This window comes from Mustela lutreola, chromosome 10 (assembly GCF_030435805.1).
Source record: "Mustela lutreola isolate mMusLut2 chromosome 10, mMusLut2.pri, whole genome shotgun sequence".
Classification (NCBI taxonomy): domain Eukaryota; kingdom Metazoa; phylum Chordata; class Mammalia; order Carnivora; family Mustelidae; genus Mustela; species Mustela lutreola.
Genome location: NC_081299.1, coordinates 77,395,963 through 77,421,320, shown reverse-complemented (window position 1 = coordinate 77,421,320; position 25,358 = coordinate 77,395,963). Strand labels below are relative to the sequence as shown.

Genomic DNA, 25,358 nt, shown 5'->3' with positions numbered 1-25,358 from the left:
CCATTCCAGAAGACAAGTATAAGAGTAATGGTGATTACTTGGTTTTCTGCACATATATTTCCTATTTTAAATGTAATATGGTGATATCACTCTTGTTTAATTGCCTTTCAGTATAGGTTGTTTTCTTCACCAACTGTGTAAATTATCTTTATAATTCCCATGCATCAACTGGGTATTTTTATGTAGCTTGAGAGGCACTTAGATGCTCTATAGAGTTTTGTTTTAATTAACATAATAAGAGCTGATAATTCAAAAGAGCTATCTTTGTCTTGCTTATTTTCACATTTCAATTCGGAAACCTTTCCCTAAACTAACATATGCCTTAAAACTCCATACATACTTCCGCAAAACAGAATGAAATAACCCAAACCCCACAGTGTTCTGAAAATTTTGGAAAAATGTGTATAAACCTGCACTCAAGTGTGTTGTAACTATACATTTTTTTAATCAAAAAAGGAATGAAAATTCAGCCAATATTAGCATTTTGCCCACTGAAGCACATCCGTATGACAGTAGATGGCTTCAGTCTTTTAGAAAGTACACATAGGATAAAGTCATTTTGGTTTTCTTTTCTGTATTTATTAATTTGGAAATGTAAACATTTTACCATTTAGAACTTAAATTTTTTTTAATTTTTAAAGATTTTTTAAACAAATCTTACTGCCATATTTTTTTCTCATTTCTAAACTTGAAAAACTTAAAATTTAGGCAGTACAAATTTTTCAGGTTGCACATTACCAAAAGATTAACTAAGTGAAGTTCACATTTTAAAAAAAAGGACAAAGAACAACCCAAAAACAATGAAAGGAGAAAAAGAACATAAAGGAGGTTCATCCTAAGTCTCTACTAAAAATTTGAGACAAAATGGAAATGAACTTTCCACAACTCACTCATCACTTTTGTCTTCATTTTTTTCTAGGACTGGACTCATAATCAAAAATAATTGGACATTTTTATGTCCAATTTTTCAAATTTTTCTCATGTATATGGTCATTTTCTCAACCCTTTAATTTTTGGTTTTTCTTTTCCAGTGAGGATGTGGAATTCTCATGCTCCTTATTTTTCAATGTGGAGAACTTGACTTCATTGTCTTACTTTGTTTTCCTTTTGAGAATGGACTTTAAGCTCTATCAGCCTTTACCCCCTGTTATTATTTAAACTATTATGATCATGTTCTTATTCTTTTCTTACCTTCAGCATTTTCTTCCTAGGGTGAATTTTCTCGGTTTCTCTATTTTTCCATTGTTTCTGCTTTAACTTTTTCTCTCTCTGAGCTCTGGAATCTCTTCTTCCCCTCCTCACTTTGTTTCTTGATGTTGCTTTTCTCTGTCCACTTTCTGGGCTTCTCCTCTGTACTCCTGTTCTCTGTATCTGTGGTACTCCATGCTTCTCTGCCAGTTCTGTCATGGCTTCCAGATCACATCCTTCTCTACTTCCCCTAAGTCTGCTTCTTTCTCTTGTTCTTCTTCATAACTACCTTTTTTTTTTTCATTTTTGGATACTTTATTTTATATCTCACCCCATATACCACTTTGCCCCTTGAGACCCATAACCAATAAGGAAATTGAAGCGTAATCAAAAAATCTCCCAATGGTCCAGGGCCAGATGGCTTCCCAGAGGAATGCTACCAAACATTTAAAGAAGAATCAATACCTATTCTCCTGAAATTGTTCCAAAAAATAGAAATGGAAGGAAAACTTTCAAACTCATGAGGTCAGCATTACTTGATCCCCAAACCAGACAAAGACCCCATCAGAAAAGAGAATTATGGACCAATATCCCTGATGAACATGGATGCAAAAATTCTCACCAAAATACTAGCCAATGGGATCCAACAGTACATTAAAAGGATTATTCACCATGACCAAGTGGGATTTATTCCTGGGCTGCAAGTTTGGTTCAATGACCACAAATCAATGTGATACAATACATTAATAAAAAGAACAAGAACCATATGATCCTCTCAATAGACACAGAAAAAGCATTTGACAAAGTACAGCATCCTTTCTTGATCAAAGCTCTTTGAAGTGTAGGGATAGAGAGTACATACCTCAATATCATCAAAGCGGATGAGGGAGCAGGAGGCTGGCTGAGGACAGAGCAAAAGCTGGCACCTTGCACCCCACTCTCCTCCCGCTCCCCTCCGTAATATGTGTAGCATTCCTCAGGCACCCTTGACTGCCATGAACGATAAATAGTTAACTTGCAGAGATCACAATCCTGCAGGACAGGAATCTCCCTTGCTCTACAGATGTCCTAGAGATCTACAAACAGGGAGGTTATCTTATCAATAGCACAAATTTCCAGAGGCAAATAACTCTTAGTTCCTGAAGCCCTAATGTCTCCCTCCCCACCATAAACTGGAGGAGGCTGAGGTAGAAGGGAATGTAAATGATAGCAGGATCATAACACCCCACCAAGAATCTCCCAACTATCTTGATGTTAATGGCTGACCTAAAGATGACATTGATCAAGCCACAAGGGCAAGACCTCCTCCCAGCACCTTGTAGGCCCTCTTTAACATATGAAAACTCCGTTGAAACCTCCCTTCCCCTCACCTTCCCCCAACCGCAAGGTATATAACCTGCCATCCCTCAACCTGGGGCAGCAGCTCTTCCTGCCCACGTGTCCTGTCCCCATGCTTTAATAAACCACCATTTTGCACCAAAGATGTCTCAAGAATTCTTTCTTGGTCATCGGCTCCGGACCTCAGCCCACCGAACCTCACCTAGGTTCTAGAACTTCATCAAAAGCCACCTATGAAAAACCCACAGTGAATATCATTCTCAATAGGGAAAAACTACGAGCTTTTCCCCTAAGGTAAGGAACACAGCAGGCCTGTCCACTACCACCACTGCTATTGAACATAGAACTAGAAGTCCTAACCCCAGCAATCAGACAACAAAAAGAAAGAAAAGGCATCCAAATTGGCAAAGAAGAAGTCAAACTCTCACTCTTTGCAGATGATATGCTTTATGTGGAAAACCCTAAAGAGGGGCACCTGGGTGGCTCAGTGGGTTAAGCCTCTGCCTTCGGCTCCGGGTTAAGCCTCTGCCAGGGTCCTGGGATGGAGCCCCGCATCGGGCTCTCTGCTCAGCGGGGAGCCTGTTTCCTCTCTCTCTCTCTGCCTGCCTCTCTGCCTACTTGTGATCTCTATCAAATAAATAAAATCTTTGAAAAATAATGGTAATTTTAAAAATTAAAAAAAAAAACCCTAAAGACTCAATCCCAAAACTGTTACATAATTTAGTCAAGTGTCAGGATATAAAATCAATGTACAGAAATCAGTTGCATTTCTATACACCAACAAGATAGAAGAAAGAGAAATTAAGGAGCCAATCCCATTTACAATTGCACCCAAAACCTTTAGATACCTTGGATTAAATCTAACCAAAGAGGCAGAGAATCTGTACTCAGAAAACTATAGAATATTCATGAAAGAAACTGAGGAAGACACAAAGAAATGGAAAAGCGTTCCATGCTCATGGATTGGAAGAACAAATGTTGCGAAAATATCTATGCTATCTAGAGCAATCTACACATTTAACACGATTCCTATCAAAACCATCAACTTTTTTTCAAAGAAATGGAACAAATAACCCTAAAACTTGTATGGAACCAGAAAAGACCCTGAATAGCCAAAGGAATGTTGAAAAAGAAAGCTGAAAAATAAAGCTGATGGCATTAGAATTCCAGACTTCAAGCTCTATTACAAAGCTGTAATCATCAAGACAGTGTGGTACTGGTACAAAAACAGATCCAGAGATCAATGGAACAGAACAGAGAGCCCAGAAATAGACCCTCAACTCTATGGTTAACTAATCTTTGACAAAGCAGGAAAGAATGTCCAACGGAAAAAAGACAGTCTCTTCAACAAATGGTGTTGGGAAAATTGGACAGCCATATGCAGAAGAATGAAAGTGGACCATTTCCTTACACCACACACAAAAATAAGACTCAACGTAAATGGAAGACCTCAGTGTGAAATAGGAATCCATCAAAATCCTTGTGGAGAACACAGGCAGCAAACTCTTTGACCTCAGCCACAGGAACTTCTTCCTAGAAATACCGTTAAGGCAAGGGAAGCAAGGGCAAAAACGAACTACTAGGACTTGATCAAGATAAAAAGCTTTTTTTTTTTTTTTTTTTTTTTTCACAGCAAAGGAAAGAGTCAACAAAACTGAAAGACAACTGACAGAATTGGGGAAGATATTTGCAAATGACATATAAAGGGCTAGTATTCAAAAACTTCTCAAACTCAACACCCAAAGAACAAATAATCCAATCAGGAAATGGGAAGAAAACATCAACAGACATTTCTGCAAAGAAGACATCCCAATGGCCAATAGGCACATGAAAAGGTGCTCAACATCACTCGGCATCAGGGAAATACAAATCAAACCATAGTGAGATACCACCTCACACCAGTCAGAATGGCTAAAATTAACAAGTCAGGAAAAAACAGGTGTTGGTGAGGATGCAGAGAAAGGAGAACCCTCCTACACTGTTGGTGGGAATGCAAGCTGGTGCAGCCACTGTGGAACACAGTATGGAGTTTCCTCAAAAAGTTGAAAATAGAGCTACCCTATGACCCAGCAATCTTGCTACTAGGTATTTACCCCAAAGGTACAAATGTAGTGATCTGAAGGGGTATGTTCACCCTAGTGTGTGTAGCAGCAATGTCCACAATAGCTAAACTATGGAAAGAGCCTAGATGCCCATTAGCAGATGAATGGATAAAGAAGATATGGTATAGATATACAATGGAATATTATGCAGCCACCAAAAAACCAAAATCTTGCCATTTGCAACGACATGGATAGAACTAGAGAGTATTATGCTATGTGAAATAAGTCAATCAGAGAAAGACAATTATCATATGATCTCATTGGTTTGAGGAATTTGAAAAACAAAACAGGATCATAAGGGAAGGGAGGGGAAAAATGGAAAAGACGAATACAGAGAGGGAGACAAACCTTGAGAGACTCTTAGTTTCAGGAAACAAATTGAGGGTTGCTGGAGTGGAAGGGGATGTGAGGGATGGGGTGGCAGGGTGATGGACACTGGGGAGAGTGTGTGTTATGGTGAGGGCTGTGAATTACTAAGACTGATGAATCACTGACCTATACTCCTGAAACAAATAATACATAATATTTTAATAAAAAATATCGTATAAATATTTCTTATAGTATCCCTTTGATATTGAGGTCAGATAAAAGAACCTCACTCTATGGGTGACAAAATTGAGGTAATTCTCCAGGTCATGTGTTTCTTAAACTATTGAGAAGTGACATCTTGTTTACAAGTCTTCTTACAGCTGGCAGAATTAATTTTTGCTGAAAAAAATGGGACCATTTTATTACATTTCAATCTCCCCTCAACTATGGAAAAATAGAGGAGAATATAAGCTCTTTTTTTTTTTCTTTTTCAGAATCCTGCTGGACACTTTATCTCCTACATATTTGTCTATGAGCCCAATTCCTTCTAGATGAGAGTAAGGTACTGGGATGTGGGCTGAGGCTGCTAGATGAGTGAGGACAGACATGTAGCTATTGATGAGTGAGAACCATTGTATCTGCCTTCGGTTATATCCCATTCCCTTGTACACTGTGCATCTATTCTTTTCCTTATTTTTATAATGATCATGCTCATTGCTCTTTGATTCTATTTAAACTTCTAATTTTACCCCTTCCCTAATCTTTTTCCTTAGACTCAGATTTTTCTCTAACATTCTTATGACTCCTTTCTTTACTCCTTGACTCCCATCTTCTTTTCTTCATTCCATTATGCTTTGTATTATGTTTATTTTTGTATTATGCTTTTCTTAACTCTTTCTTTTTGCTCTTACTTCCACTTTTAGATTTGACCCCTTTCTTCACCTTGTTTTTATTATATTTATCATCATTTTTTCTGAATTTCTTCTAATGTCTCTCTCTTTACTGTTTTATTAATTGTTTTAACTTTGTTTTCCTGTTCCTGTTTGGACTCTTGGACACATGCCTCTGATCAGTTATGTTTTTCTCTTTTACTCTAGCTGGACTTATTTGATTTGTTTTGTTTCAGTTTCTTTTGTTTACTCACTCCTAAGCTCCTTTGATTCAACTTTCACCACTGGACACCCTCATTCTTTGGGTTTTCAGAATCTCTTGCCTCCAATGTGAAGCCATCTCACTATGTCTGAAATGATCCCTTGATCTGAATCTGGAGGGAAATTGATAATCCTTTGTCCTATTTCTTTAATTTCTTTGCTAGACCTAGTAACTGAAAGTCTCTTCTAATAGGAAGCAGGCTGGAAGTTAGGTAGATCGATCTCTCTCTTTCTCTCTGTTTTTCCTTTCTTTGTCATCAGCTTTAGGCACACTTTTTCTAATTAGGAATCTATTTTCAGGTATAGGAGGAAACTCTTCCGATGTACAATACACTGATGTTATGCTCTAAGATTTTCAGCCTTGCTTTCACTACATGTGCTTTAAATTACTTTTCGTGTGTGTGTGTGTGTGTGTGTATTTGGGAATTTTTTTCCTTTTTTTTTTTTTAAGATTTTATTTATATATTTAACAGAGAGACACAGCAAGAGAGGTAACACAAGCAGGGAGAGTGGGAGAGGGAAAAGCAGGCTTCCCAGGGATCAGGGAGCCCAGTGTGGGGCTCAATGTGGGCCTCAATCCCAGGACCTGAGTCAAAGGCAGACACTTAAGAACTGAGCCATCCAGGCGCCCTCTTTTTTCTTTTTAAAATTTCTCTTCAGAAACACCTTTTAAAAATTTCTCGTCAGAACTGGTTTCGGTTCAGGTCATGATCTTGGGGTTGTGAAATCAAGCCCCATATAGGGCTCTATGCTCAGCACAGAGTCAGCTTGAGATTCTTTCTCTCCCTTTGCCCCTCCCCCAACCTGTGCTTGCTTGCTCTCATCATTAAAATAAATAAATAAAATTTTTTTAAAAATCAAAAAACAAATTTTTCTCTTCAGAAGTACTTTCAGAATCAGTAAAGGACTGAGAATCTTTTGAGCTGGGTGAGTCACTGGATGAGGAAGAGGAAGAGGATTTATGCTCTTTTCTTCTTTCTTAGCTCTAGTTTGGGAATTAACTCTCCACAGCTGAATATCTCAGCAAAGCGTTTGCTCACTGCATCTGTTTCTGGTTTTCTGGTTTTCTCTCTCCCACAACTTCCTTAACAGAATTCACTTGCCCCAAAACAATATGATACCCATTTAATGAGGAGTTGGTTTTGCGATTATGAAGAACTATGAACTTTTTATCCTTCCCCTGTCACTGATAAAAGAGATTCTCTGTTGTGTTTAACAGAGAAACTCTTATCTTCAAAATACTTTCCCTTCTCCTTCATTTTCTTCACTGAAGTTACGATCGGAACCATAAAATCTTTGACAATGCTGCAAAACTGAGAACTCTTACAATGTAATGGCTTCTGAGTTAATTTCTCTGACCCCTTTTTACCTGTAAAAGACAATAAAATTTATCCCATGTTTGGGGGAATATATTGGAAAAAATTCAAAGACAACTCTTCCAGCAGGTTGATTATTAATGGCAATGTCAAACAACCCACAGAACAATGAGAATGAATGCTGAATCTTTGTTCCAATGGCTCTAATACTTTAGTCTTTAAATAGAGAACAATCGAGGACAAGTTGATTCAATCAAGGACAACTGATCCAATCCTTTCACTCCTGTACTGGTAGGTACACTACTTCTTCTTGGGGTTCTATCCTTTAAAGCACTTCAAATCTACGGCTGCCCAGAAAAGGCACTGAAGCCCATGACTACAGTCATTTTTACTAATTCACTACATAAATTTTATTTTACTTTAAAAGTTACTTTAATTTTTTGTCTTTCCATTGTTATCTGATGCATTTTTATAATGGAAATGATTGAATGGTACAATAAAAAAAAAAAAAACCTTGGATTCTATTTCAAAAGTTCAATTTATAGAACTGGAGAACAGCCCATGAAAATACTAAATTATTTGCCCACAGTTTCTCAGCTAATCCTTGGCAGAACTAGAACTGAACCAGGATTGGCACCATACTTTTCCTACTTTAGTTCCTAGTATTAAGGGTTAAAACTCATACCCACTTTTGTAAACTTTTTATCTTTCATTATAAATGTAAATTCTATTTCGCTCTCTTCTTCCTTAAATGTATTAAGGAATTCTTTTCTAGCTACAAACCAAAATAGTTCAATTCTAGAGACAATTTTACCCATAGCTGTTGCTATACTTAAAGTTTTAAAATATTGCACATGTAAGTGTTGTAGTATTTGGTGTATGTAGATTAGAATGGTTTTGCTATGCATTAGTGTTTGAAAACGACCAAATATCTTACTGTTTTTCATTAAATATAGTGATTGAACAGCTGTTTTATACTACTACTTATGTCATGAACAAGTCTTAGATGAATATGAGCAGATCATGTTTCAAGGGACCCATAGATGATCCAGGTAACAATGATCAAAATGCAAGAAAAACATAGGACTTTTAAAGTTATCAAAGCTTTTTGTTTTTGCTTTTTTTGTTTGTTTGTTTTTTAAGTAGGCTCCATGCCCAACATGAAGAACAGGCAAGGTTTGAACTCATGTCCCTGAGATCAAGACCTAAGCTGAGATCAAGAGTCAGAAGCTTAACTGACTGAATCATCCCGGCACCCCAAGATTTTTTAAAAAATTAATATAATCACCATCAAATTATATTATCAACAAGTTTTTCTAGACTCTACAAAAGACTTGTAGTGTCTATACTTCTTAAGGAGATAACGTGCAAAGTCAATTTTATGAAAAAGAAAGCTACACATTCTTTTGGGTATTGGATTATTAAAAGAATGAAGTTAGAGGATGGAGTAAATTTGGAGAGGATGAAAGATCACGGAGGGAACAGTTCAACACTTTCTGGAAGGAGAAAATAAGGGAATAAAGAAACTAAAGAAATGAGTTTCCACAACTAGCAGAGTGGAGTTAGGACCATTTACATGCATATAAGGTATGTAATTAATATTTACAATTTGGGCTGAAAGGAAATTATAAAATCAAGCACTTCTCAACAGTGTATAAAGTAAGCCATGCTTCTGACTAAAGAAAAATATTTTAGTTGGAAGACTTTTTTATTCATTATGGAAAGTTAAAGTATTTAAAATGTAGTTTTGGATGGAAGCGATAAAACATACATCCCTCCCTGCTTTGATGTACTTCTGGGGTATTAACCAATGTTTTTTGGTTGTTTTTAATTTGTTGTTTTTCTTTTTTCTCCTGTTGCCTCTTTCACTGAGACAACTGGACTATAAAGTAGATGTTCCTCAAGGAAGGGTTATCAAATCCTTTATTTAAAAAAAAAAGATTTTATTTATTTATTTGACAGAAGGAGGGAACACAAGCAGGGAGAATGGGAGAGGGAGGAGCAGGCTTCCCACTGAACAGGGAGCCCCATGTAGGGCTTGATCCAAGCACCCTGGGATCGTGACCTGAGCCAAAAGCAGACACTTAATGACTGAGCCATCCAGGTGCCCCCATTTTTAAACATCTCAGATTGAGATCCAGACTTGAGACAAAAGAATTAGAAAAGTACCTAATGGATCAAAACTCATTTTTCCTGTCCTCAAGACTGAAGATTCTCTAGACTTGGGGAAAAGGAAGGTAGTCAGAGGGAAAGAAAAGAGCTCAGAAGCGAGTACCTGACAAAAAAACCTGGGCTCACCTTTTTCTTGGATTTGTTCTGAAGTCGGGTGTGTTAAGGTTTAGGGAAAAAGAGAACACTCCTCTCTGCATAATTTTAGAAATTGGAGAGCAGAAGAAATGTCATTTTTCCAGTGTACTTTGAGAAGGTGTCAAGTCTCTAGAATTCTCCCTCACTCCCCCATGCCAATGGCACAAGAGAGGGTTGAGGTGGTGGTGTGGGTGACTGAGGTATCCTCTGTGCCCCAGGAGTGTATGCAGAGCAGCAGAAGCATGTCCCATGAGTTAGAGTCTATTACAGGGATGAGGCAGGACCTTTTGGTGCCCCATTCCTTTTCTCAGTCTCCCAAAAGTCACAGAAACTGGTGTCCAACACAAGAAGGATGCAGCTGTAAACTTTGTGGACTGCTAGTCAGAGCCAGAAGGTGTACCTCACCAGATAGTGGCACAGAGCTGATGACAACTGACAACAGGTGATAGTCCCCTGGAACATACAGGCAATCCCAATGTAAGGGGAGGGTAAACTGCACTGACTGAGATTGTTTTCCCAACATCTAGTGGAATGGAGGCTTGAAATAGAATGAAAGCATTTTTGGATACTTGAGCTTATGAACTGAAACTTGGACCCATTATGTTATCAATAGTGATAGATTTGTGAAAGAAGTCTCATTTCCTAATATTAGTAAGAACTGCTATCTTCAGATGCAGTATGATATATTAAAAACCATACAACATATTAATATCAACTGGTGTTGATATTGAATCTCAGTCATCAGATAAATGCTCAAATGATAAACATACCTTTTTTTTTTTTTAATTCCTATCATACCTACTACCAGTACTAGCTACCATTACTGAATATATACTATCTGTTGGACCTTGCCCTAAGCCTGTGGATGGCATATTTAATTCCTTCAGTAGTCCTATGAGGTAAATACTTACATTTTACATGAAAAAGCTAAATAAGTTGCCAAATTTTGCAAAGCTTGAACTTTATGTGATTGGAGAACCTTTTGCCTAATCATTACGCCATTCTGTCTTAGACTGAAATACTGAAATACTACATCTTTAAAGTTACAGCAAATCATCAAAATCCATGTTTCCCCCTAAACTTTAGAGTTTTTCCATTGGAGAATTTAAGGCAAATTCAAGAGGGCTCTTAGCCAAGACTCAGCCTCCAGTCTCTGTCTCTAGTTTAACTCTAGTTTCCAGAGAAGCAAGGCTACTATGACCTTTTCCATAGATTATCTGATCATTGGGTGAGGCCTTCCCCTTGTGCAGGTCACCTATCAACATAAGTAGACATCTTTATAACCGTTTGGCTCTGAAACTTCAGGTCACTATTTTGTTTTTAGTTTTCACACTTCAACTTCTGTATTTTAATCTCCTTTTCTGACCTGCCTTCCCTAAAAGCTACTTATCTTTAAGTCATTAGATCAATGACTTCATCCTGAAAGCTATTTATCTTTAAGTGATTAGATCAATGACTTCATCCTGAAACCCATTATTTTGGAGAGAGAGGAAAAAAAGGAGGCCCTGTTTTTAGTAAGGGCAAACTGGTTTTGTCTGCCAGTGCTATGTTATAAAGCTTCTCCGCTGCTATCAGCGAAAACTAGCTTAAATAGAAAGAGAAGAAGTAGTGTTTTGTAACCTTTTCTGGGATCACAATATTTCAGTCATATCTGCTTGGAATATGACTCTCATCATGGTATTTTTTCCCCATAATACATAGTTATATGTAATTTTTTTCACACCTCTCATCTAGGAGTGTATTGTTTTGAAGAAAAGTTTGAAAGTTAAACACAAGCTTTTACTGAGAGTATTTGATATCTATCTTGTGAAAAATATGACTGAATAAAGTTACACTTGAAGTTCTATTTTTATGCTTAAATTAAAGTTTAAAGAAAGAAAAGGGATTAACAGTTATTATTAGATTTTTATGTTAAAAATTATGAACTTTCAATATATAAATTTCAGGTTTTTCCCAATAGGCTTTATTACTTCTCCTGACTGTCTTTTCATTTTCCTGTGCTGTCCATCAACCAACTATTTCTTATCCTTTTGGGATATTCCTCAATTTCTGTTTGCATTACAATGTCATATTTCTTTTATTTTAAATGATTTTAATTTCATTTTTAATATATAGTGAGAACACACTGTAATGAGTTCATTTCACTCTTTTCAGTTTCAAAATAATTTTGTCTTTTGAAATTTTTGCTTCCTAAAATAAGTCAAGCATTTCAGAGACTTCACAGAAAGAGTCTCTTTTCTCTTTTAATTTTCTATATTTATAGAAAAGAGTTCCATGTATCCAAGCACTTTTATAAAGTAGAGGTGTTTAGTAAAATAGAATTGCCAACATAATAAATATTTCTCCATTGGGATATTTTTGTGGCAAAGTTATGTAAAGCAACTTATGTCTTCATGCTCTTATGTTAGAAGAAAGATTGTTCTTTTATTTCTTCACAATAAAAAGAGATTTGCTAGATTTTTTTCTGATTACGAAGGCTCGTGCTTATTTACAATAGCTTTATTATAAAAATTATTCTGCAGTTACACACAATAGACTTGTATAGGTATCAACATAGATCTAAAACCCATAGTATTAGGTGGAAAATGTAAGAAAAGAATGTGATACCATCTAAGTAAATTTAAAATATCTATAAAAAAACAAAAAAATTTAGGACTACAAACAATCTGAAAGATTTACACCAAATGCATTAGCGTAGTCATCAGTGGGGGATGGTTTGAGTGATCTAAGTAGGAAATGGGGGTAAAAGAAGAAATTTCAGATAATACAGAAGTACAAAAAATTCAAAATCATCCTCAATCCCATTACCTAGTAATAATCACAGTGCATATTTTAGAGTATAGCCATCCAGATCTCTCTCTTTCACACACAGACCACCACCCCCAACACGCTTTATTATGGGATTATAATCTGCTTTTACAGCAGCAGGGCCTTAGGCTAGTCACTAAACTTCTCTGTCTCTCTTTCCTAAGTATTATAGTATGTATGTAAGTATTACGTACTAAGTATGTAAGTATTACATGGAGATAAGGATATCCACTGGGCTGTATCTCCAGGATCTAGAGCATATATTTCAACAAATACTTGTTAGTTAACTGAAAGTAACAATTAGCAATAATGAATATGAAATGTCTGGGACCTAGAAAATACTCATTAAGTGGTAGCTATTGTCTTATTAAGATAAGCTATGGGGATGATGTTGAAGGAGAGAAGCAGAAAGGAAAAAAATTCAGAAAGTCCAGATTGCCGGTGAGAGTCCAAGATTAGATGCTAGGGCCAATGTGAGTTTGAAAATGTAGAAATTAATGTTGACAAGTTTAGAAGAAGAAAAGGAATTGCTCTGAACTAGGCTCAACATTCAGGGTTACCAACAGCCTGTCCAAATGGAAAATACACATGTGACTTTTAACAATGTGTGGATGTGAATAATCAACTCATCAAGGTAAAATCCTTAAGCTTTTTCTACCCAATATCATTGCTATACCCAAAGCCATACTGCAGGAAGAGTTGATAAATGCATGTTTTCTTAATGCTACGATGTGGCAGGAATTTAAGTTATAATCTCTTTTCAAGGCACGTCTGTATTAAAAGGAATTATTTAAAGCCACCTGAGTGTCAATTACTCCATAAAGGCTAACTGACCTAATTAATCTAATGTGGGTCAATGGCTCTAATATTACCTAAAGAACATTTTCAAATGAAAGTGGGGGAGGGGGAGCGGAAAGGAACTCCAAAAAGAATTTCTTTAAGTGAACATCCTTAAGTTTAGTGAGTCTGATTTATTTCTTGCACACAGATATAATATTGCTGCATATTATATTGCTGGAGTGGCTGAGCTGGGATAAAAAGAGATAGACTAATTCTCTGAGGATTCTGAGGAATATTCTGTTCATCACTCAGGGGAAGGCACTATATAAATTACATTATAACAATACTACCTCTTTCTGATAATGTAGCACCAAAAGAAGAATTCAACATGACAAGAAGTCAAATTTACTATCATACTGTTTTGATTCTCTTGGTGATGTGATAAAGTGCATGCTGATACCTGCTTTTTATTTGATTAACTCCAGCTTCTTTGAATACCAACTTGTTCCATTTGAAGTATTGCCTGTCAAATATAAACTAGGACTGATAATATCTGGGCCCTATGACTGAGGAAAGAATGTATAAATACACCTGCGGTAGGCAAAATAAAGCCCCCAAGGATATTCATGTTTTAATCTTCCGTATTTGTGAATATGCAAATTACATGGCAAAAGGAACCTTGAACATGAAGTGAAGGGTCTTGGGGGCCCAGTGTACTCATAGGTGTTCTTATAAATGAAAGAAGGAAGCAAGAGGGTCAGAGAAAGAGGTGGAAGCCTGGAAGCAAAGGCCAGAGAGAGAGAAAGGGTGATAGGCTTGAAGGTGCTACACTGCTAGCTTCAATAGTGGAGAAAAGGGCCACAAGTCAAGGAATTTAGGTGGCTTCTAGAGAAGTCAAGGAAATAGATTCTCCCTTAGAGCCTCCAGAAGAGATGTAGCCCTGGATTTTAAAATCAAGCAACCTTGATTTTAGCCCAGTGACACTGATTTTTGGACTTCTGACCTCTAAACATGAAAGTAATAAATTTGTCTTGTTTCAAGCCAAAGTTTGTGGTAATCTGCTATAGCAGCAAGAGAAACTAATGTGTCACCTTTAGGCTCATGGCACAGAGCTGCAATGATGTCATTTTAGTTGGGTTGAAATGACTTTCCCAAACTGTACCTATGATATAAACCAGGAAAGCACTGCTGCAGAAGCTCTTGCTTTGCCTTTTATTCATCCCAAGCTCATTTTGCTCCAACTTATTCTGAGGCCTTTAGAGAGATGGAGCATGAGTGAAGGCTTCCTAAGTTGGGAAGAAATCAGTCTTGCCATGTGTCATGGGTTAATTCCCCTCGCCTAGGGTTTTAAAACCCAAAGATATTTTCTAAAAAGATATTTTCAACTATAAACAATGCCTCTTAATCAACTCTCTGTTCTGTACTCAAAATTAAACAAACATAAACCACGTAGAGGATGAGGAAAATGTTCACAAAGCCTTTAGAAAATGTTTACGTGTCTTCACTTCAAGTCAATAGACTGGATATGCTGTTGGGCTAATAGTGTAGAATGGGAAGGAGCTTTGATCACCTGATCAAAATCTTATATGGGGCCAAGAAATTAAAAAAAAAATGATGCTATGAGCAGCACTGTGCTAATGAGCACTTACATCCATTAAGTAACACTATCCAATTATCCCATGCTTACTAGCCCTACTTTTATTTTTTCTAAATGACAGATTGAAAGATTAGAGTCTGCCTTGACACTATATTTTTTTTACACGATTTTGTTTATTTATTTGACAGAGAGAGACAGCAAAAGAGGGGGCACAAGCAGAGGGAGAAGAAGAGGCAGGTTTCCCACCGAGCAGGGAGCCCGATGCGGGGCTGGATCCCAGGACCCTGGGATCATAACCTGACCAAAGGCAGATGGGCAGATGCTGAACAACTGAGCCACCCAGGCACCCACATCCCTACTTTTAATTGAGGAAAGTTTATATATATATATATATATAAAGTTTATATATATATAAAGTTTATATATATATGTTTATATAAGTTTATATATATATATAAAGTTTATATATATATGTATATATATATATATACATATATATATAAAGAAAGAGAGAGGTAGAGCGGTTTGGAGCTTCTGGGTAGCTCAGCTGGCTAAGCATTTGCCTTCAGTTCATGTCATGATCCCAGGGTCCTAGGATAGAGCCCCACTTCAGGCTCCCTGCTCTGCAGGGAGCCTGCTTCACCCTCTCCTGCTCTCCCTGTCTATGCTTTCTCTCTGCCTCTCTCTCTCTCTGTGTCAAATAAATAAATAAAATCTTTTTTAAAAATTAAAGCAGAATTTCAAGGAGATATTTGTTTATCCATGTTCATAGCAGTGCTACTCTCAATAACCCAAAAATAGTAGCTACCAAAAATAGTAGCAACCCAGGTATCTCTCAGTGGATGAATGGTTTAAAAATGTGATGTATAACTACAATGGATTATTATTCAGCCTTAAAAAGGAAGGGAATGTTGACATGTGCTACAATGTGGATGAACCTTGAGGACATTATGCTAGGTGAAATCAGCCATACATAAAAAAACAAACACTGTGTGACTCTACACATGAGGCACTTAGAGTAGTCAAATTCATAGACACAAAAAGTAGAATGATTATTTCCAGGGTCTGGAGTGATAGAGGGGAATGGGGAGTTATTATCTGTTGGGCGCAAAGTTTCACATTTGCAAGATGAAAGTGTTCTGGAGATGGACGGTGGTGATGATTGCACAGCAATACAAATATACCTAACACTGAATTGTACTCTTTAAATTTTTTTTTTAATTTATCTATTTGCTTGAGAGAGAGAGAGAGAGCAAGCGAGCAAAAGTTTGGGGGGGGGTGGAGGAACAGAGGGAGAGGGACAAGTGGACTCCCTGCTGAGTGGGGAGCCTGATGCAGAACTTGATCCCAGGACCCTGAGGTCAGGTACTTAGCAGGCTGAGCCACCCAGGTGTCCCTGAATTGTACTCTTAAAAATGGTTCAGATGAGGGGCACCTGGTGGCTTCGTTGGTTAAGCATCTGACTTTTACACCCCCCCACACTCTATATCTTTCTCTTTAAAAAAAAAGTTAAGATGATAATATTATATGTATTTATTATATAATTATTATAGATTTATTATATATAATTTAATTATATTAAATGTATTGTATCACATTTTTTAAAAAAGTAAACCAATATAAAATCTTAAATAATTATATCAAGAGCAACCTCATACAAAAAAGATGGAATCTATTATTATTATTTTGTATTTTATATATTTTAAAATGTTGATACTAGTAGTATTATTGTGAGATGTAGAGGATAGATATCTCTATGTTTAAAATGAAAGACGCTGAGGCTGACAGAGGGGAGCCCAGGACTCCTGATTCAAGGGTCAGATATCTCCCTCTTCCAGCTCTTCCCTGGCCACAAGTTGCTCCTAGTGGCTGGATTTTCAGGGTGTGTGATCTCAGTTATCTGCACTAATATCGTGCTTGAACATTTTTGCAGTTATAAACATCTCTGATAGGTTGATGTGGTAGGGATGTTTGTCTCTCTGCCAAGCTGGTGACAATTTAATGATAGTATTGTCAACCAGTGTCTTTGATGATTATACACATTTATCAGACAGTATAATCATCTCTACTATGTCAGTTGCTCACACACCAGAAATGAAGCTCCAGAAACAATCTATTACTCTGACAAGGATAATAGGTCATTATTACCAAATCAGCAACACGGTGCTTTAAAAATAAATGACCCTGCTTCCCATGATTATTTATTTTTCATAAGTGCCTCAGGTTTGTCTTAGCATCTAACAGCGGGAGACAATTATCCCATAATATTCTCCTTCTTCTTCTTCTTCTTCTTCTTTTTTTTTTTTTTAGTATGTCTTAAATGGTCTTAAGTGGTAAATGCAATGCTTCTGTTGACCACAAACTAGAAGCCTGGGTGGTTTTATAGGAGCATTAAGAGAAAACAAGTGGATTCATATGATCAATCGTCCTTTGTCATCCAATTCTGTTGAAAAAGAATGGCAAGCTAGGAAGATGGAAGTGGGGGGAGGAGGAAGAGAGATGCTGTGTACTACTCACATGAATGAAGATGTGTTCAATGTTGTCTGAACACTGTTTGGGCCATCAGAGCGTACAAACAATCCCCAATGTTGCCCCTTCTCTATGTAGAGCGTTTTTTGTTTTTTGGTTTTTTTTTTTTTTTTAAGTAGGCTCCACGCTGGGCATTCCAATGTGGGGCTTGAACTCACGATCCTGAGATCAAGACCTGAGCTAGATCAAGATTCGGATGCTTAACAGACGGAACCACCAAGGTACCCCTATGTAGAGTGTCTTAACTTCTGCTTGCCCAGAAGTTCCCCAGCTCCTCCTCCCCTCAGATAGGACTGCCTGAGGAGGCCTGAGGAGTTCTTCCCCGAACGAGCGGGCACTTGCTCTTACTGCCTGGCAAGAGCTTCTTCTCACATGGCAGCCCTCCTTGCGTTGAAGTCTGGGTTAAATTGTAACCCCTGCTGGAGATTGGACATTGCCTCCAGGTTCAATGGAAGAAGGCCTCATGAAGGACAGGAACACTTGTTTTCTAAGGAGGGAAGGGGGGCAACTGGCTGGGTGAGGATCCTGGATTTCTTTGGCAACTGAGAACCATCCTGTTAGGGGTGGCCCCTAGCTTTCAAAACAAAAAGAAGCTTGTAACTGTAAAAGGCTACGATGGGTTTCCTGCTCCCCCACCCTTTTAGAGGCAAAACCTATTTATGAGGCTTTATTAAGTGCAAATAAGTCCCTTGGCTTCAACGGAGAAGCAGCAGCTGCGGAAGATGTGGTCATTTGCATATAAATGGCATGATTTCAGCTCAGAGAAGAATATTGAAAAATATACATGTCGACAATGGAATCCTGATAGATTCACACATATTAAGGTCAGATATTGTAATTTTTAAGGCTGCTGCATGCTGATGATTGCATCAGATCACACATTCAATTCTGTTTGGGTTATATGAGTTTTATCTTCTATGAAATGGAGGATTTTTATTGTGAATTAATTAAACTACTTTTTTTATTCCTAAACATGAGAACATCTAGGTCAATAAGCTAAATGCTCTACAAATGCAAAGGCTCCGTGACAGCTAAAGTTACCAACTGCAAACTTGGGTGTTCTGTACGGCGAACAAAGAGGAATGTCACTCCCAGGGAAGTGACTGTGTGGTGCTTTCTCGAATATCTATCATCTACTGCAGGGTCAACCTTTCTTTGAAGGGCCAAAAGAAGCTCCAGGTTTTCTATTCAAAGACGTTTTCCCACAGCCTGGCTGAAAGATGAGTGGGTAGATTACCACAGCCCAGAAAATCCCAGAAATTTCCCAAGGGCCCACCATTGTTTCCTGGCCCCACGGCCCGTGGCTTATAGTTCACGGCTGGCAAGAGACACATCCTGGAATCATCTGCACTGCTCCCAGGCAAGTGTCCGCTACACTGTCTGGAGGAAGTAGATGGGTTTCTCTCCACTATGCCCCCAATTTTGGCCCTACATCAATCAGGGTGCTTGTTGGCTCCCTTCCCATCTGCAGCACAGAGATTGTTTAGAAACGGCCTGCTGTATATTGGCTGCCGGGAAGGCCATAGCAATACAAACACTACCTTCCCCTTGCCAGCCAGCCCTCAGCTCCCTCAAGGAGAACATTTTCCTATAAATGATGATCACCGAAGTGATAACTTTGGATCTTCTCATAAAAAATAGTATCTTTTTTTAAAAAAAAAGTAGTATCTTTAAGTAACAGACTTGATTCCTACTGATTGATTATATTTGATCATCGACTCATTTATTAAATAAGTCAGGTCATTAATTCTCTTTTTTATTTTAATTTTTTAATTGTTTTAAAAGATTTTATTTATTTATTTGGCAGAGAGAGAGACAGAGGAGAGGGAACACAAGCAAGGGGAGTTGGAGAGGGAGAACCAGGCTTCCCGCCAAGCAGGGAGCACAGTGCAGGGCTCGATCCCAGGACCCTGGGATCATGGCCTCAGCCAAAGGCAGATGCTTAATGACTGAGCCACTCAGGTGTCCCTTTTTTTAAAAACAAAACAAAACAAAACAATTCGATTTATTTATTTGAGAGAGAGCATGAATAGCAGGGGGAGGGGTAGAGGGAGAAACAGACTCCCCAGTGAGCAGGGATCCTGATGTAGGACTCGATCCCAGGACCCCGAGATCATGGACTGAGCCAAAGGCAGATGCTTAAATGACTGAGCCAACCAGATGCCCAGGTCCCTAATTCTCAATATAGTTTTAAACCTGACACATGAACATTTACTAGCTGAACAAAATCCTTGGTACATACATACTTTCTAACAGAGATGATTAAAGATGACTAATAAATAATTGAATAGCTAGCAAGAAAAAAGGGAGATTTAGAAAGTCACCATAATATATATTTGTGTTTCACAGAGAACTTTAGAGCCTCCACAGAACTCTATTATGCTAACGTGAAAAAAGAATCCCAGTATCAACTTGCTGTATATTCAATATGTTCTCTTAAAATGATTTCTGGAGATAAATATGATGCTTTAGCTTTAAGAAAGATATTAAAACTCTAAATTCTAAATGCGTAATCGTGGTAATTGATCAAATTATACACATAAAAGATGATTATATAGGGTGCCTAGATGGCTCTGTGGGTTAAGCCTCTGCCTTCAGCTCAGGTCATGATCCCAGAGTCCTGGGATCAAGCCCAGCATCCGGCTATCTGCTCAGCAGGGAACCTGCTTCCTCCTCTCTCTCTCTGCCTGCCTCTCTGCCTACCTGTGATCTCTGTCAAATAAATAAATAAAATCTGTTTGTGTTTTTTTTTTTTTAAAGATGATTATATTATCCAAAGTTTGGCATTGGGTGCTCTGAGAAGCGTGATTAAATCTCTCCTGGAGGTGGATCCAGGTATTACAAGGCCTGAAGCTTACCGATTTGGAGGGCCCTCTTTACTTATTTTTAAAAGATTTTATTTATTTATTTACTTTTGTGAGAGAATGAGAGAGAGAGAGAGAGAAGGAGCATGGGGAGGGGCAGAAGAAAATTCTCCGCTGAGCAGGGAGCTCGACATGGGACTCAATCCCAGATCTGGAAGGCAGACACTTAACTGACTGAGCCACACAGGTGCCCCTGGAGGGCCCTCTTTAAAAGAATACAAAATTATTGATATTTATTAAGGTTGGGGGGAAAAAATCACAACAAATTACAAACCTCACAAAGGCCACAAAATTAACATACTTAGATCGATTGGCTGGCTAGACACCTCAAAATTTTCCCATACAATTGACAACCCCTTTAGTCTATCCTCTAATATGGATGATAAAAATGTAGTTTTATTACTGAGAGTTTTAAAATATTTTTATTTTATTTATTTGACAGAGATAGAGAGCACAAGTAGGCAGAGAGGCTGGCAGAGGGAGGTGGGGAGCAAGCTCCCTGCCAAGCAAAGAGCCCAATTCTGGGCTCTATCCCAGGACCCTGAGCTGAAGGCAGAAGCTTAACCCACTGAGCCACCCAGGTGCCCCTATTACGGATAGTTTTTATAAAAGTTTATTTCATCTCTGCAACTTGCTACAGATAATGTCATGTAAGGTTTTGGGATTGCTGTCAAATTGGGGAAAACCTCAATCTTTTTCTTTCACACACAAGCTGTAAAATTTCAAGTCTTCATGCAGAGTGACTGATCCTAAACACTTCCATGTTTTCCCAGTACCTATGGCCACAGGCCACACTGGTTTCTACGGCAATGTGCTCTCAAGCCCTGCACTTTGGTGTCCCTAGAAATAAAGTTTATGGAAGCTATCCTTATATCAGGAAGATTAGTAATATCTTTACAATATTCAGAGGTGACTGTAAAACATATAAATGCATTCCCGACTCTACTGGCATGACTGAAAGGAAAACCAGTCTTCTTAGAATGAGCCCTGCAGAAAGATTCCTGGCCTTCTCTGCCCTTGGACAGTCTAGTGGTTCTCATAGTCATTGCTGACTTTCAAGGCTCAGCATCAATAATAAGAGAAGAAGAGCACTAAAAGCAAGCAGAGGACAGTTGAACAGTTCCCCCCCAGCAATACAAGGCCCTTCAAGTTAAAGAAGAAAAGCTGTTCTCTAAATCCCTGAAAACAGTGCCTTCCAGACTCCCTCCTACCAGCATTCTCTGTTCACCAGTTCAGTCTGGCCAGACTAGAATTAAAACCAGAAAATGCCACAAGAAATAGAAAGATAAGAGCCCCAAGTGGACGTCAGCCTCCCTGGGGTGCAATGGACTGAACACAACCAATTCTCTGGTAGATCCACAGTCCCCATCTTCTGGAAGAGCTCTCCTAAAAGCAGCGCATCCTGGAGACGCCAGAGATGAAATGGACACTCTGTTCTGTCCTAGGAAGAAGATGAAGCTGGCAGTTTAGACCGCGGAAAAACAGTTTGAGATAAGCTTGTAGTTCCATAGACATTAATCCGTGCCTCTAGATAGCACGTAAGCCTATTGGAAAGCTTCTTCAATTCAAGCAGTTAATAATATATCAAGTCTTGTAGCTTAAGGGATACAATTTTCAAAATTATTGTACTGAGGGAATCATAAATTCCACCAAGAGGAAGGTTGTAGTCCAGATATTTTATTTTAGATTTCCATCTAGGGTGCATTATGACACGCCACATGAAAGTCAAATCTTCCATGTAAAATGGTTTCCAGGTGATAAGTTTACCCCAAGGGGTCCAGTAAAGTAATACATTCAGAGTTATATCTGACTTTCACAATCTATAAAGACTAGTTATCAATTTTTTGAAAGATTTGATAAGCAGGAACAAAAAAATAGCTTATGGATGCTGACATTTGTCTCATTAATGGGAACAGCATAAGAAGTACAAGCTCCTTCTGGATTTGGCTGTAAATACACCACTGACATACATTTTGGAAGGTTGCTATTTTGTGCTGGTGGGAATGTATTTGTCTAACCTTGCACTGAGTATAATAGACGTAAGGAAGCAGTGACATTACTGTCAGCCACATTCAGCTTTTTAAAACAGGGGCACCCACTCTGCCAATATCTGTCAGATTCCAGTCCACTGCATATTAAAAATTATGTTCCATCAACACTGTCTGGCCCAGTGGAAGTTTTATTAGGAAATAATTCTTCTGTTGTGTTTGGGGAAGGGAAGAAAAAAAACCCCACTTCACCCGATAGGATTCAGAAGAATAATTAATGTTCCTTCCGTCCTCAGCCTAGGAATGCTTTGACTTCCCCGGTGTTTCATGTGGATGCCACTACCTCTCCTTGCCCGGGCAGAGCTCATACACTTATGAGGAACAGGCAGGGGGCCCAGGTACTAATTAATTGCCAGTTTGAGCATTGCCTGTCTGTAGCATCATTCTGTGTAGTGCGAGGCATTATTTTCATAAGTTATTCCCGTTTCCAGGGAAAACAAATTAGATTCTTTTTTCAGGGAGACAAGACTGGGAAGTTTGTTGAAGATGGTTATTGAAACAATAATAGAAATAACAAAGTGCTTAGCTTGCTTGGCTTTGGTCAAGCTTTCTAGTTTCAAGTGCATTCCTGGGAGGGTGCTGACTGCCCAAACTGCACGAGAAATGTTTTGGGCTGCCTGCCTCATTGCTCGAGTTCATAAGATGAGACACAAGGAATGGCTACACTCTTTACCTGTCCAGAGTTCAAAACTAAAGCTATTCTTCAAAACAAAACAAAACAGAACAAAACACCTCACCACGCATTTGAACAGAAGCATATTGTGGTAATATTACATTTATCTAGCTAATGCTGTAAGTAAATTGGGTGTGTTCTATGAAGGTAGGTCTTCCAAATCAATCAAGTGATATTTTTATTTGAACCCATTCAGTGCACACACTGCATTTCAGCCTTTCTGGGATAACTGCTTCCCTCCTTACCTATTGGATTTGAGTGAACATTTATACCAACCTTTCCTATGTGTAAATGAATTATTACCACTAGGTACCACCCAGTAGGGGCTGCGGGGACTGCTGAGCCGCACATGGCCGCCTGGCTGTGGGCTCCTGTCTGGCCTTAGCGTTTCCTGTTCCCACTCACCATGACCTTACCTGTAAATCCCCTCATCCCTTCTCAGTGGAGATGGCAGGGTTTTACAGATGAGGGCAGGGGTTTTGGAGTCCAGCATTCTGGAGTGAATTCCAACCCCCCGACTTACTACCTGTGTAAATTTGCTGACATTTGTCTCATTAATGGGAACAGCATTAGAATTTCCTTGTTTCCTCGTTCATAAAATGGAAAAAAAAAATACCCACTACAGTATTATTGTAAAATGAAGGGCTGTTAGCACAGAATCCAGCACAGACTTTTGGGGACTGAGGTACAGCTGTCAGGCTTCCACAGAGTACATGGAAAAGGGCCTTGTGATAGCCTGGTAGACCTTTCAGGGCCTTCTGTACTTGTGTGTTGGCTGCTGGCTGGGGGACTGCTATTCTGTCCAGCACCTCACCCCTGAAAACACGGGATATTCAGGCCATGACTGTGCCTAGCAATTTAAAGATTTTATTTATTTATCAGAGGGAAAAGCCACAAGCAGGGGAGTGGCAGGTAGAGGGAGAAACAGGCACCCTGCTAAGCAAGGAACCCAATACGGGGCTTGATCCCAGGCCCAGGATCATGACCTGAGCCAAAGGCAGATGCTTAACCTAATGAGCCACCCAGGCGTCCCTTGTGCCTAGTGATTTAAAGCAGCACCATCCAGCCTCCTCTCTGTGCCTTTTCAATTCATTTATCTGTATAAATAAAATTAAGTTTTTATTTATTTATTTATTTATTTATTTATTTATTTGACAGAGAGAGAGATCACAAGTAGGCAGAGAGGCAGGCAGAGAGAGAGAGAGGAGGAAGCAGGCTCCCTGCTGAGCAGAGAGCCCGATGCGGGGCTCGATCCCAGGACCCTGAGATCATGACCTGAGCCGAAGGCAGCAGCTTAACCCACTGAGCCACCCAGGCGCCCAATTAAGTTTATTTTTAATTGTTTTCCCATTAGACAGAAATGTTTGAGCAGATCTCACCAGATTTGGAGGCCTGACTTTAGATATAAACTATACAGAATGCCCAACATTAACTTCAGGAAGATCTGGGGGGGCGGTCATCAGGTCCGAGGGTCTCAGGCTGCAGTGTCCATCAGCATTGCTAGTGGAAGGCATGTTAAAACACATTTCTGATCCCCAACCCCAGAGTTTCTGAGGTGGGACTTGGGAATTTACATCTGATCAATTCCCAGGTAAAGCTGATGCTGCTGTTGCTGGTCGGACACCACACTCTGAGAACCACTGCCATGGGGAATCCAAAGTAGAATAGGTGTTGTTGATTTGCAATCAGCCAGCTGCACCCAGCACCCCCATGCCCTTCCTGGGCTGATGGTTCTCCAGAGGCAGCCTGGGAGGCCCGGCTAATTCTACTGAAGTCAAGTCTGCTCTCAGGGGTAAGTGATGATTTGCAACTTGATTCCTAAAAACAGTTTGACTAAAGTGAGGTGTAAGGCAAATTTGTTGGCTTAACTCCTTCCTACACTCCATTGCCTACTAAATACACATACTGGAATACCCCCCAACACACCCCTCTGCCTGTCATTCTCTTATTTCCTCCCCTAAATCCACAGGGACTGATTAACGTGGGGTGTGAGTGGGGCTTGTGGTCTGAATTATTAGCAACCGGAGACAGTGAAATCCATTTAAACTGTTCTTAATTTCCCAACCCACACATGGCTGAGAAGGAGTCAGTTTTGTAACTATTTGTAAGCCGGAAATTGGGTTCATAAAACATTTTGTTGAGATGACTCTGAACCATGTTCCTAAAATTGAAATCACACATACTTAATTGAAATGGAAAACAGCTGAGACCTGGTCTCGATGTCCCTGATTTTGCAGGTGAAGGTATTCCAAGGAATTCTCTGCCAGACCCGAAGAGGAGCACTACCACGACGGGCCAGGCTCATCCTGCCCACGTCCTTGTGGCCTGAGGAGAAAAGCGGGCCAGTG

General features: G+C 38.9%; 1 pseudogene; it reads right to left on the bottom strand.

Annotated features, from left to right (window-relative positions):
• Positions 1–953: 953 nt before the first annotated feature.
• Positions 954–25,358, bottom strand: part of LOC131810533 (peptidyl-prolyl cis-trans isomerase G-like) — a 42,463-nt pseudogene continuing 18,058 nt past the window's right edge.